Here is a 14,314-nt window from a genome sequence, read left to right on the forward strand (position 1 = left end):
TAACTTGAGAATGTAGGTTGAGCCAATCAGAGAATACAGCAAGAGAAGCAGTGATATACTTACATTACATTGTAACTCCAAGGGCATTTAGTATTTTAATGTTCAGACTATAAAGATAATGTTTTCGTTTGTTAATGTGTAAGTAAACAAGATGTTCTTCTACATACCATGTTCATCTTAAGGAAAAATAAACATTTTAATTATTACTTGCAGAATTTAGTGGATTTCAAGTGTTCATAGGCAGAACTGTATGTGTTGCTAATCAGCCAAAAGGTTTAAGTTTTGAATGTCACTGGCTTCTGACTTCCTTATAAATTATTCTTGCTGTAATTAATAATGGGAGGGGGGTGAGGCAAAGGTACAGTAGATAAAGTTCTGCAATGATCCCTTTAAAAGTTTAAATGGTTTCTCTTATTTCTCTGCTCTGTATGTGCATATATAAATGTGCATGTATCTGATTTCCCAGAGAACCAAATTAATGCTTTGGTTAGATCCTCAACCATGTTTGAAGCTTATCTCTCCACCTTGGGGCAGTTACTGTGTTTCAGTGGCAGCCTAATAAAACTCCTAAGGCTGTTAAGAAAATTGGGAAACAAAAACAAAAAAACATGAACTGGAAATTCTTGGGGAAAAGCAAGATAGATCTACTAAACAAAGAAAGATACCTGTGAAAGAAAAAGGATCTATTGTGAAGGGACCCTTGTGTATGCCATGAAGAAGAAGTGGAAGCCGATACAATAATGAAATAAAGCATGACTTTTTTTAAACCCTAATTTCAGATAAGCCAAAGTTGCCCTATAAGTTCCTAAATTACAGCTTTGCTCAGTTACACATGAGTGTGTGGCAGAAAGAAAACTGCCCTGTAGCAATTCACGTCATCAAAGGAAAGAACAGAGAACAGACATGTATGACCTGGGATGGGCTTATCTGTTAAAGTTAACAACTATATTTTAAAAAAGCATGCTCTTGTTCTTATCAAATTACATTCAATTCACAGATATAACAAAACAGGGAAACAAAATTCATTTGACAAGAAAGGAAAGGCACGTGCCTCCATTAAAAAAATAACCTAAATATCTGCTTCACCCAGCATCCTTCCTCTGACAGAGGCCGACCAAGTCTTGCCAGGAAGCCATGTGAATCAGACAGTGCTTCTCTAGTTTCTGCCCCCTCTCATCTGGTACACTGTCTCTAAACATGGAAGTTCTGTCAAGTTATCAGGCCTGATAGAAGTGTGATCTGCAAGTTACACTGATCCTTTCGAATCATCAATATCTGAGAGGAGAAATTATAGTGCAGTACACCTCTCTCTCTCTCTCTCTGTGTGTGTGTGTGTGTGTGTGTGTGTGTGTGTATACACTATCATTACATAATTCACTTTCAAGGTAAGCCCTGTTATGCAAAGCGTAAAAGTCAGTATGCAAAGAAGTATGAAATAGCATGCTGAAAAAATTAAGACACAAGGTAAGAAAAAGAACGTTGTCCATGAAGCCTTTTTTTAATCCTACCTTTAATGTATGATAAAGGAGATGATGATGATGATGATGATGATGATGATGATGAATGGTATCATGAATACCTGGGTAGGTTGAAGGAAGACAGATATTCAAAAGCTAAAAATCATAGTATCTTTCAAGTCCAATATATTCAAAAGTTGGCATGTTGGTATTTTAAATTATAATAAAAAACACACATTTTCAAGCATGAATGATTAGGAAGGAGAGATTTTTGTACTATTTCATTTTAAACATAAGCTCAGTAAGCCCCATGTCTAAGAGGAAAAGAAAAGGATTTGCAAAAGACCTCAAGCTATCTCACTTTCTATCATCTACTGTATTTTGTCTACTACAACACAGAGACAGAAGAAGCAGAGAAAAACAAGGGTGAAAATTAACTGGGAACTGTCTCTGGGGAAATGGTATTAGTTAAACTAAGAAGTGCCTCAGAGAAATTCTCTCACTTTTATGCTGGTTAGTCATTGTTTGCTCATTCATAATATAAACTCTTGCTGCAGGCTGCTCAAACTCACACATCCATTTGTAGTTTTTATTCTCTTCCCCATGGCATCCACCTGTGTGGTAAAAAGTGTTCTGTTTACAAATGTTTCAAACAAGTTTCTGAAAATATGAAATAGGTCCAGCTACTACATGCATACAAAGCTCTGTCTTAGAATTGATTCTGAAGGGAGATTCATTTTGATTTTTTTATGTATAATCCAGACATATTTGCATATATATTTTTTTGCTCCAGATGTGGATATTAAACTATTGTCCTAGCTCTTTCTCCACAAAAAAATCAAATTAAAAATATAACAACATATTGAAGGAAAGCAAAAGTCTCCAGAAAATGATTCTTTAAAATACATACACACTCAAATAAATAGAAGAGAAATATATTAAACAATGCATCTCTCAAAGCAGATATTTTAAATGTCAGCCTTCTATCCACAGACAGGTTATATCCAAATAACATGGAGGAAAACCAATGAATATAATATGAATTAATTGAATCTAAATCCAAATCATGTACTAGTTTCACTGCTTAGGGGCCACAACTATCCTTTATGTGGTGTTTATCTCCAAAGGCTTTCTCAATATTAGAAATAGTCATTACTACCTATCTAGGAACAGTAGAGAGATTTTAATCCAGCTTCTTTCAGGACTGAATATTCCAAGCCGTTACATGACTCATTCTTGTTTATATCTTTCCCAGTCATGATTTTCCTCCAAATTCAGCCTGAGAAACTATAGATTTCACACACACACACATTTACACACACACCCCTTTAAAAGCATCTGCTTCTCCAGACGATTTGATCACGAATCTAAAAGCATTTTGTTCAAAAATAAAATCTGCATTTCCAGAAATACGTCGCACACAAAGAGAAAAAGAATTCCATCCTGACACCTAAAATCCATTCATGAGTGCTTATTTACAAACTGTTGTGACAAGGGGGTGGGATGGAGAGGAAAAGCAACTTCTAAAGATGCTCATTGTTCAATTACTCACATTATCTCCTTGGTATAAGTAATAATGCGATGAACATTAAAAAGAGGCTTTTCACTGGTCACAAACTGTTGAAAGCTTTTTTCATTTCAAGATGTAAAATGAAATAGCTGTTAAACATACATCGCGATAAACATTTTCAAAAGACAAAAAGAAGCACATACAGGCAAGCACATCATATCTATATCTATATATATTTATAAGTTCCGTGCTTCATATGCTCTAAGTGAAAAACCACCAAGCTTAAACGACACAAATTCACAGAGCTTTTCACAAATTTCCGGCAAAATTTGTAAACCAGCACAAACATTCAGGTATAAATAGACCAGAGAGAACAGCTCCAAGAAATCAGCCTCGGGAGAAAATCAATTATAAGAACGTACTATATATTTTCTGCATTAAACAGCTGTCACAAGATGCACACACACCTCTCTGCTCATCAGAAATAGGGAAAGTGCGCTTCCCCAGACATGACAAATCTTTAAAGCACTCATATTTAAGGCACTCAACAACAACAACAACAAAAACACACGGAACTCACCGCACACCCACAGAGTGACAGTCTCACGGACACGTTTAAAAAAAAACCCCGCGAAAAGGATTTCTCCCCCCCCGGACAGTTCCAAAGAAGACACTATTAATTAGCTTGAAGCTGGATCAACTTAAGCCGTGGCTCGAAGCGCCCGTAAAAAAAAAGAGGGGATCCCGTGCCACATATGCATGCGTGTGTGCGTGTGTGTGTGCGCACAACACATACGTGCACCTTAGCCGAAGCTGAGCGCGCGCGGAACACGGCGGGCGAGCCCGTGCACGCCGATCGAGTCGCAGCTGATTCTCAAGAGCAGAGCAGGGCAACGCAACCGCACCGAGCCAGCGAAGGGGGAAACTGCACACAAGCGCCTCGCCTCCCCCTTACCTACGGTGCTAACGTTTAGTGCTGGATCAGCTTCTTTACAGGCAGGAGGTCTGCTGGCCCAAAGAGTCGAGGACTTGTAGCACGTGTGCAGAGACCCTTCCACAAGCCATCTTTTCCCTGCCTCTTAGCACGCCGAGCTTCCCCAGCTGCAAACATCTCATTAGACTAATGCATGCAGCACGGGCAGAAAACTCGATTTACCATAGCTACAGCAATGAATTTCCATTATGATGACAGCTTCTACCACATCATGTCCGGAAAAGCAGCCAACCACTGCCTTTTAAAGAAAACACACAGACAGACAGACACACACCACACACACACACACATCTTTACATGCAGACAGGGAGGCGTGCGCGTGGGTTCGCTATTCTCGTTCTCCTGCCGCTGCTGCTACTAAACTAAATTGGGGGGGGGGGTTGATCGTTGCGTTTGAACGGGCCGCATAAACGCCTTTTGCACGTTGGGAATTTTTCAAACAACGTTTCTTACACGGTGGCAGCAATTTGACAAGGGACGGAGTGAGCGTTTGGAAGCCCTCCTCCTCCTCCTCCTCTTTTCTTTCTTTTTTTTTTTAATAAACTATTCCTCTGCTGTTGCCATAGTAACCAGACTGGATCCTCGTCTCTTTGTCCCAGCCAGTCAGCCAGCCAGCAATGTGGCCCAGGATTGCGCTTCAGACGACGAAACACCAGAGGCGGGCGGAACTGAAGCCGCCGCTTGACTTGGGAGAAGCTCAGCAGCCGCTCCGCAAAACTTAAAAAGAGTCCCCCGACTGGGCGGCTTCGGCAGGCCGAGCCTTCTGCGCCCCGCCCCGCCCCGCCCGGCGCCCGGACCCAGAGCTTGGAGAAGGGCGCTTCCCGTGTTACAACGAGGGGGAAAGGTCGCGCTTAGGAGCTGAGTCGATGCAAACGGCGGCAGCGGACAAGCCAGGGGGATGAAACGGAGAGTACACGGTGGAGGACCTGCAAACCCTCTCGCCGAAGTGTTCCTCTCGCTGAAGGGATTGCAACACAGCGAAGGGCTTCCATTGATGGGGGCAAAGTCTGGAACAATTTGAGATTTACTTAGAGTAGACTACGGTTCTATTAAAAGTGCTAGGGAGCAGCCCTGTCTGTTCCACTAACTAGGACAGGGGTAGGCAACCTCGGCTCTTTTATGACTCATGGACTTCAACTCCCAGAATTCCTGAGTCAGCTCAGGAATTCTGGGAGTTGAAGTCCATGAGTCATAAAAGAGCCGAGGTTGCCTACCCCTGAACTAGGAGAAGAGAATCGCCTCAAGTTCCAAGAGCTCAGCTGGGCTTCTCCTGGTTTCTACTTGGATAGGATGCCACCTGAAAATCCCAAGCTTATCAGCTAAAGGGGTAGGGATGCAATGCCATCCAAAAGGAGGCCCTTCCATACCGTGGTGGAGAAAAGTCCATGGAAGAACTGACGAAGCCATCACAAGTCAAGAACGGAATTGAAGGGGGCTACTTTGGTAACCTGTACCTGTTCTAAGTACATGCCTACACAAGCTATGTATTTATGATACAATCCCTTGGGTAAAATGCTCAGCAAGTGTAGGGAACCTATGATATTCTGGATGTGGTGGTGCAACTCCCGATGCCCTAGAAAGCATCAACAGTGAGGAAAGTTACAGGGAACAGAACTCAGCAACATCTGGAGAATTATAGGTTCCTATCCGAGGTCTTCAGCAATTGTAAGAACTACCTCCTTGGTTCAAACCAAATCCATAGCTTGTTAGACTCCTTGAGGCAGGATAATTATGATGATAATGGTGGTGATGATGGTAGCAATGTTGTTCTCCCCTCATCTGGCAATAAAAGGAAAGCGGAAGTTGAATCCAAAAGTTCTAGAGATGTCCTCTAGAACGTCTTGCCCCATTCAACTCTGAAGCTCAACTGCTGCGAACAGAGCTGGCTGGAAAGTCTGAGAATAGGAAGAGTATTGATGCTTTTGAATGTGGGTATTGGAGATGACTTCTGAGAATACTGTGGACAGTCAAGACAAATCATTAAGTAATCCAGAGTTCTCACTCACAGCACAAATGACCAGGCTCAAATTATCCTGTTGTGGACACCTTGTGCTAAGACCTAACTCCCTGGAGAAGGCTCTAATGCTGGGAAATATGGAAGGAAAGAGTAAATGACCCACAGCAAGGTGGATGGACTTCAGTTATCTATCGTGTCAATCAATGGACAATTGGAATATTTGAAACACCAGGTTACGTAGTGGAGAAAATGTATAAATGTGATTGCTAAGATATGACAGTGACTTGATAGCACACAATCAATCAAGTCCCAATCTGTCTGTTGGTAGTATCTTCAAGAAAGGTTGATTACATGCTGGCAAATTAAATGCCCTTTCCTGCAGAAGGAAATGGTTCATTGCCTGAAAACATAATTGGAAGTTGTGACCAAACACAAGGCATTCAAAATCATGCTGATTTTCCCTGTGAAGCTATCTTTTTTAAATAAATAAATAAACCTTTATTGTCAAAGTACAACATGAGTACATTGAGATTAGCTGAGCTTCTCCCCGTGCTCCCTCCCCCCAACACACAGTGACAACAAACCTTCCATCCTACCACACCATGTGAACCAACTACACCACACACCGGCCTCCCAAGTCAATTCTGCATAAGTTCACAGAGATTATATCCCATTCAAAAGCCTAACAGCCCATGGATAAAAGCTGTTTTTCAGCCTTTTGGTACGGCTGGCTATACTCCTATATCTCCTACCCGATGGTAGGAGAGTAAAGAGATACCGTCCAGGGTGTGAGTCATCCCTGAGAATTTTCCTCACTCTTCCAAGGCAATGAGCCCTGGCGATGTCATCCAGTGGTGTCAGGGGACAGCCCACAATGTCTTGTGCTGTGCTCACTACCCTCTGTAATACTTTCCTGTCCACGGCTGTCAGACCAGCATACCAAACCACAATACTGTACGAGAGGACGGTCTCTATAGTAGACTGGTAAAAGACGGTCATTAGCCGTTGTTCTACCCTGTTCTTCCGCAAGACCCTAAGAAAGTGAAGCCTCTGTTGGGCCTTTCTAGCCACCTGGGTTGTGTTAACTTTCCAGGTCAGATCTTCAAAGAGGTAGACTCCCAGAAATTTAAAGGAGGAAACTCTCTCCACACAGTCCTCCCCGATGTAAAGTGGGGCAGGTTCCTCCTTTTTTCTCTAGAAGTCTAACACCATCTCTTTCGTCTTGCCAATGTTTAGGTGCAAGTTGTTGTTACTACACCATATGGATAGTTTTTGTACCTCTGCCCTGTATGCTGTCTCATCCCCACCTGTAATAAGATCCACCACAGTTGTATCATCTGCGAACTTGATTATCGCAGTGGATGGGTCAGATGATACACAATCATATGTGTACAAAGAGTACAGGTAGGGGCTAAGCACCCAGCCCTGTGGCGTGCCAGTGCAAAGCTTCAGGGAGGTGGACAAAGCAGACCCGACCCTCACTGTTTGTAACTGGTCCCTAAGGAAGTCTTGAATCCAATCGCAGATGGCGGGGGAGAATTTCAAGTCTTTCCTCCTTCTCTTCCTCCTCCTCCTCCTCCTCCTTCCATTTGAAACATAATTATTTAAGTTATTGCCAATTTAAGGTAATAATCTATACATTTGAAAACTGAGAAATGTTTAACAAATATTTAACATATTTAACAAAAATACATTATTCAACAAATTATCAATAAATATTAAGTCATAACAGAAGACAAATCATTTTTCAAATGTGCAGAAACTCACTAGCTTTGCAAAAGTATAATCTGTTTTATTAATTCTTAGCAATTTATGTACTTTTAGAAATGAGATCAAATTGTTTCATTATGTTATTATAAATGAATTGTATCAGTTAATATCCATGTTATACCTAATCTTAAACTGAATAAAAAGATTCCAATTGTCATAACATTTCTTTTTCAGTTCCATCTCTTAATTTAATACGTACAGTAATTTAGCCAATTATTGCTAACTGTGTTTTACTGCTGGTATGAGATTATTAGTTCCAATTTTTTAGTATTTCAAAAAAAAATCATAGATCAAATTATGGAATGTCATGTTGGCATAATATTAAACTTTCCAATATTATGGAAGTATTTTAATCAAACAGCAGTAACACAGGAAAATCAGAATAACAGAATTTCCTCCTTTTGTACCTATGTCATGATATTACACATCCAAGCTTAAAGTACTGTTGTTATTACTTTGAAGGGGGAAAAGCCCATGATACAGAGACAGGCAGACTGAATGTTCAAAGTTATGTAGATTTCCAAGACCCATTAGCCTGAGCCAATAAAAATAGATAATGCAAAATATAGTCCCAAACTTTTCAAGGCCACCAAGATCCCTTCATCCTTAAAATAGTCTCATATACTAAAAGATACCTTCATTGAACCATTTAAGAAAATGTCATTTCTGACATTATTGCTGCTGACAAAAATCTGTTTATGTGCCCTTGTAAGGTTGATATAGTCTATGTTTATACATTTTGTATAAACCTTGCTGGCGTTTGATGCCACTGATGAAGAATTCTTTCTTGTGTTAAAGCAAGCACATTATTGTTGGACATTTATTAAAGGGGAAATGTAGCCTATGATTTGAGATTTTCATTCTCCATACAGCACCATTTGTCATGATTCTTACTTGTGTAATTTCTTCCTAGGAACTCTGACGCTAAGTTCTTTCAGATACATAACCATAATGAGAAAACGACAAATAAAAAAGAACTACCTGTATGATAAGAAGACGCACACAAAAAGGATATTACAGAGCAATCCATAAATACCCAATACTCTACCCCAGAAGTAGGCAGGGTTGGCCCTTTTATGACTTGTGGATTTCAACAGAGGCTCAGGAATTCTGGGAGTTGAAGTCCACAAGTCATAAAAGGGCCAAGGTTCCCCACCCCTGCTCCACACAATACTGAGGACAGGATGCTCAATATCCACCACGTGCTCAATGCTACCGTAGTTGAGAATGAAGTTAAAACAGGGCGAAGGGAGAATTTTTTATTTTTTTTATTTATTTTTAATTCCATTTATATCCCGCCCTTCTCCGAAGACTCAGGGCGGCTTACAAGCTTAGCAGTAGCCTTCATTCTATGTATATGCCTGCTTATTAGGGCTTTCACACACACCCCAAGCGGCATTATTACAAAGTCAGCTTAATTGCCCCCAACAATCTGGGTGCTTAAAAGACCAGCTATAACAGAAATGTTCCATCTTGAAACAGAAATAGTCCTAGACTATAACTGAGCCTGGAATTTTGATTGTAAGCTATTGTGGTTATTAAGTAAGTCACCCTGTGATCTGACTTGATTTTTATGACCATTTTCCAATAGTTGTTAAGCAAGTCACTGCGTTTGTAAAGTGAATCCAGCATACCTGTCATGGAAAAAGGCAAAAAAGGCACAAATCGTGATTACATGACCGCCAGATGCTGCAACTGGTCCTAAATGCAAGCGAGTTGTCATGTGATTCTGTTTGTGTGTGTGTGTGTGTAGCAGTTGTAACTTCAAGGACAGGTTGTAAGTAGCTTTTTTGGTATAAGTAACTTTTAAAAAGTCCCTTATAATTTCAAATAGTCATTAAATGAGGACTACCTACATTTTGTTGTAGGTCTCCTTATGCACAATATAGAAACGTCTTTATTATGTAAGTCTAGGCTAAAGACAAGTGGCCACCATGAGTGCCATATACCAAGGTCCCCACTGCTGTTCTGCATAGGCTTGAGTCTCCTCAATCAAATAATCATAATGCCTGAATACAAATACTAGTTCAAGAGTGGAACTACTAACAGCCACCTCTTCTTCGTGGGCAACATCAAGCTGTATGCCAAGGGCTGAATGAGACATCAGCTCACTGATCCACCATGACACAGATCTACAGTGAAGACACTGGGGTGTCATTTAGAGTAAAGAGGTGTGGCTGGGTGGTAGTCAAGAGAGAGAAAATAGCTAAGACTGATGGGATGAAACTACTGACAGGCACATAGCAGACATACAGACCAGCTACAAGTACTTTGATATTCCACAATCACAGGACAACTGTGATCAGGAGGCAAGGAAGACAGCTACCTCCAAGTACTACCAAAGAAGATGACAGGAGCTAAAGAGCCAGCAAACTGGGAAGAACAAGAAAAAGATGCCATCAATACATAAGCTGTGCCAATCATCAGTTACCCTATTGGCATGGTAAACATGCAAGCTGCTGATCTGAAGACCCAGAAGCTCCTTGCAATGTGTGGAGGATTCCACCCCAAATCCAACACTCAAAGACTGTACCCCAGTCGAAAGGAAGGCAGGCGGGGTCTGGGGAGCGTCAAAGCCACAGTCTGGACAAAATACCCAGCATCCAGAAGTATATATCAGGCTAATTTGATAACTCTCTTGATATTCATAATTTTATTTATTGTTAAGAAATCCTCCTTTGGAGGGAGGGAGCGGCTGTGAAACAAGCTGACAAAACTGTACCATGAAATGATCCTAGGCTTCTCTACCTACTCTCCTGCTTCTAGCATATTTGAAGTTTATTTTTATTGTACAACTTCCTCTTCAAATTTCCTCTTCCCTTAACTTGTCTTTGAAATTTATTCTTTTGTATTTGTTTCTTGTTTGTTGCTGGAATTGGGTATGCCTGGTTTAATGAAGAGAAGGACGAGGGGTGACATGATAGCAGTGTTCCAATATCTCAGGGGCCGCCACAAAGAAGAAGGAGTCAAGCTATTCTCCAAAGCACCTGAAAGCAGGACAAGAAGCAACGGATGGAAACTAGTCAAGGAGAGAAGCAACCTAGAACTAAGGAGAAACTTCCTGACAGTGGAACTAACCAGTGGAACAACCTGCTTCCAAAAGCTGTGAATGCCCCAACACTGGACTGGCCCTCAAAGATGCCTTCCAACTCTACTACTACTACTACTACTACTACTACTACTACTACTACTACCAGGGCTTTTTTTCTCATAGATCGCTCAGAACGGAGTTCCGGCACCTTTTTTGGATGGAACCTTGTAGGGTAGACAAGGCAGGTTGTATGACATGTGTGAGTTCCGGCACCTTTTTCTTTTAGAAAAAAAGCACTGACTACTACTATTATTACTTTGGTGCAAAGGTTGTATGTTTGCAAAAGCAACCTTTCTTGCATGCCTGTTTTCTTATCAGCTCTTTCTTTGGTGGGGGAAATAATATTTCTTCTACTCTATTTTATTAGAATTCTATCTAAACCTGAGGTGTCTTCAGGGCAGTGACCCCTAGGGACAACTCACACCTTTTCCTTCGCTCTGCCTAGAGAAATACTCCACTTGATCATAATCTTTAAGTGGAGAGGAAAGCATCTGCCCATTTGTAGAAAGTTGACCAAGGCTTTGAGTTTCTGTTAATACAGATAGTCCTTGACTTACAACCACAATTGAGTTCAGGTTTTCTGTTGACAAGTGAAACATTTGTTAAGTGAATTTTGCCCCATTTTATGACCTCTCTTGCCACAGTTGTTAAGTGAATCACTGTAGTTTTTCAGTTAGACGCATGGTTGTTAAGTGAATCTGGCTTCCCCATTGACTTTGCTTGTCAAAATATTTGCAAAAGGTGGTCACATGCCCCCACCCCCCCAGGACGCTGCCATCATCATAAATAAGGACCAGTTGCCCCAAGCATCAGAATTTTGATCATGTGACCATGGGGATGGTGCAGTGGTTGTAAGGGTGAAAAACAATCATGAATCTTTTTTTCCCAGTGCCGTTGTAACTTTGAGCAGTCATTAAATGAGCTGTTGTTAGTCGAGGACTACCTGTAGTATGCATATGCAAAAATGAGCTAGATTCCTTAAATGAATCTGGAAGTTTTTCAGGACTGGTCAGAACTCTCCCCCCCCCCCAAAAAAAAATAATTACTCCAATTTTTTGAGATCTTTCCTATTTACCGCAGCCTCTTCTTACACACTATAGGGCAAAGATATCAATGTGACTTAGTCATGGGTAGTTCCATTTGTATCTTACAGCAGTGATTAGTGCTAGGAACAACCTATTTAGAGTCAGCCCTCGATTTTGTTAACCAACCACAGTGGAATATTTGGATTAGGTCTGATTTGTGCCCTAACTTATACAAAAAGTAAATTGTGCAAAAATTGTCATTTTAACTTTTTTGATCAGAAGCTTTTTCCATCTGCCTTTCAGCTTCAGTTCCCCAAGAGCTCCTCCTAATTCATTCTAGCTTCTCCATACCTCTTTTAAAGAGTGGTGCTGCTATTGAGATCTCACTAATACATAATACAATGCACGCAACTATTAACTCTTAGACTCTGCATGCTGTGATTCACACTTCTGGCGAGTGTTCGACTGGCCATTCACTGGACTCCCCGAATCCTCTTCATGTGAATTGTCATTCAGCCAGCTAGCCTCAATCTTGCATATATACATCTGACTTTTTCTACTGAGGAAATTTCACTTCATGCTTTTAGACTGAGCCCATGGTTCAAATGTGCCAAAATCATTTTGAATTATAAGTTTGGTGTCCAGAGTGTTAGCCAAGCCGCATCGTTTGCTATCAGATACGATAAGCAACCCTTCAATTCCATCCTCTAGGTCATTTATAAAGATGTAGAACAGTACTGGCTGAAGGATGGAGTCCTGGGCTTCTCCATTTGATATCTTCCTCTAGGTCAGTGGTGGCGAACCAATGGCACGCGTGCCAGAGGTGGCACTCAGAGCCCCCTCTGTTGGCATGCACGCTACTGCCACCAGCAGCAGGTCCATCAGGCTGCCACTGCTGCCCGGAGCAGGAGCCCCGCCCAGCACAAAGGAGGCAAAGCGGCCGATTAGCAAGCTCAAATAGAGGTGGTAGAGCAGAGGTCACCAACCATTGTCGATTGGTGGATTAGAAGAAAAGGGAGGGGGAAGCATTTTACATGCATGCATAAGCGCACGTGGCTGTGAGCACCCACATGCTGCAAATGGAGCAGGGCTAGTGCCTGCGTGATACTCACTAGCCCTGCTCCATTCTTGCATGGTGCAGTGCCTTGTATCTGCACCCCGCGGCGCGGTGGTGGCCATTTTTGCAGTACAGTGGCCCAATTTTGTGCCCCCAGTTTTTGCGTGACAGAGGCAGCACTCAGAGGTGCCTCCCTGCTCCCCCCGAGGGCACCACAGTGCCGATGCGGCCCTGGCACTTTGCAATACAGTACATACGTGGGTTTTGGGTTGCGATTTGGGCACTCGATCTCTAAAAGGTTTGCCATCACTGCTCTAGGTTGACTGGACAACCATCTATGAGGATACTTTGAATATGATTGTTCAACTGATTGCACATTTACTTGACTATAGTCTCCTCTAGCCCACATTTAATTTGCAAGAATATCATGAATGACTTTATCAACCATTTATTTGAGATCAAGACTCACTACTTTCCAGTTATATCACTCAAGTCAGGTGATGCTGACAGTGTAATCTAATATATGTTGGTGGAGACAGAAGCTATACAGCATAGCATATGCGGGGTTTTTTTCCCCTTTTAATGAAGATGAGAAATTACATTTTTCTGAAACATTTCCCCACCCAAATATGTAGATGTAATTGAATATCTAATTCTTAACTAGGTATTTATTTCCATAATTTCACAGATGACTTGCTGGCTCACAGAAGAGGGATTTAAATTAAAGATAGATTCATTTAGATCACTGAATATTTAGATTTAAATCATCAAATGCTTAGTCTGAATTTTAACAGTTTAGTCAGGTGATACATTGAAATAATTTTCTAAAGGAATAATGTCAGCAGAAGCCAGAAGACATTACAGGGAGTGTAAAAGGGAAGCTATAGAAGCAAAAACCAGACTGGCTTGAATGCATGTAAAACAGTAGAGACTTTTTTTTCTATCAAGATCCTTATTTCTTGTTGAGAAAATATATGCCAGAAGTGGGCAGCGCTGGGTCCAAAGGTGGGGTGAGACAAGCCTTAAAGTGGGCAGAATCACTTGTCTTTCCTTCCATTCCTTTGTGGGCTGCTGGAGAAAGAATAAACACAATTTACTAAAGGCCTGAATGGATGCAGGGCTTCTACAATCAAGCCAAGAAGACTACAACAAGATTGGATGTGTAAATTAGTATTTTTTAAATCTACACAGTCACAGTTTTATGCATCAAGAATTTTTAGGAAGATAAAGTTTAGGGGGAGAGTAAAGGAAATGGATACTATCCCAAACCCATTTTTATTCCACCTCCACATATGGGAGTCTTAGCACAAAGGAAGGAAGTGGGGAGGATACAGAAGTGCAATCTGATTCAGAAAACATCAGAAAGTATTTCCTTTTAGTTTTCCCGCAATATGCCGCTTTCCTGAAATCTTTTCTTGAACACAGAAAGTAGAGTTTTCCTTAAGAACAATAA

Source organism: Vipera berus (genome assembly GCF_964194415.1).
Source record: "Vipera berus genome assembly, chromosome: 1".
Classification (NCBI taxonomy): domain Eukaryota; kingdom Metazoa; phylum Chordata; class Lepidosauria; order Squamata; family Viperidae; genus Vipera; species Vipera berus.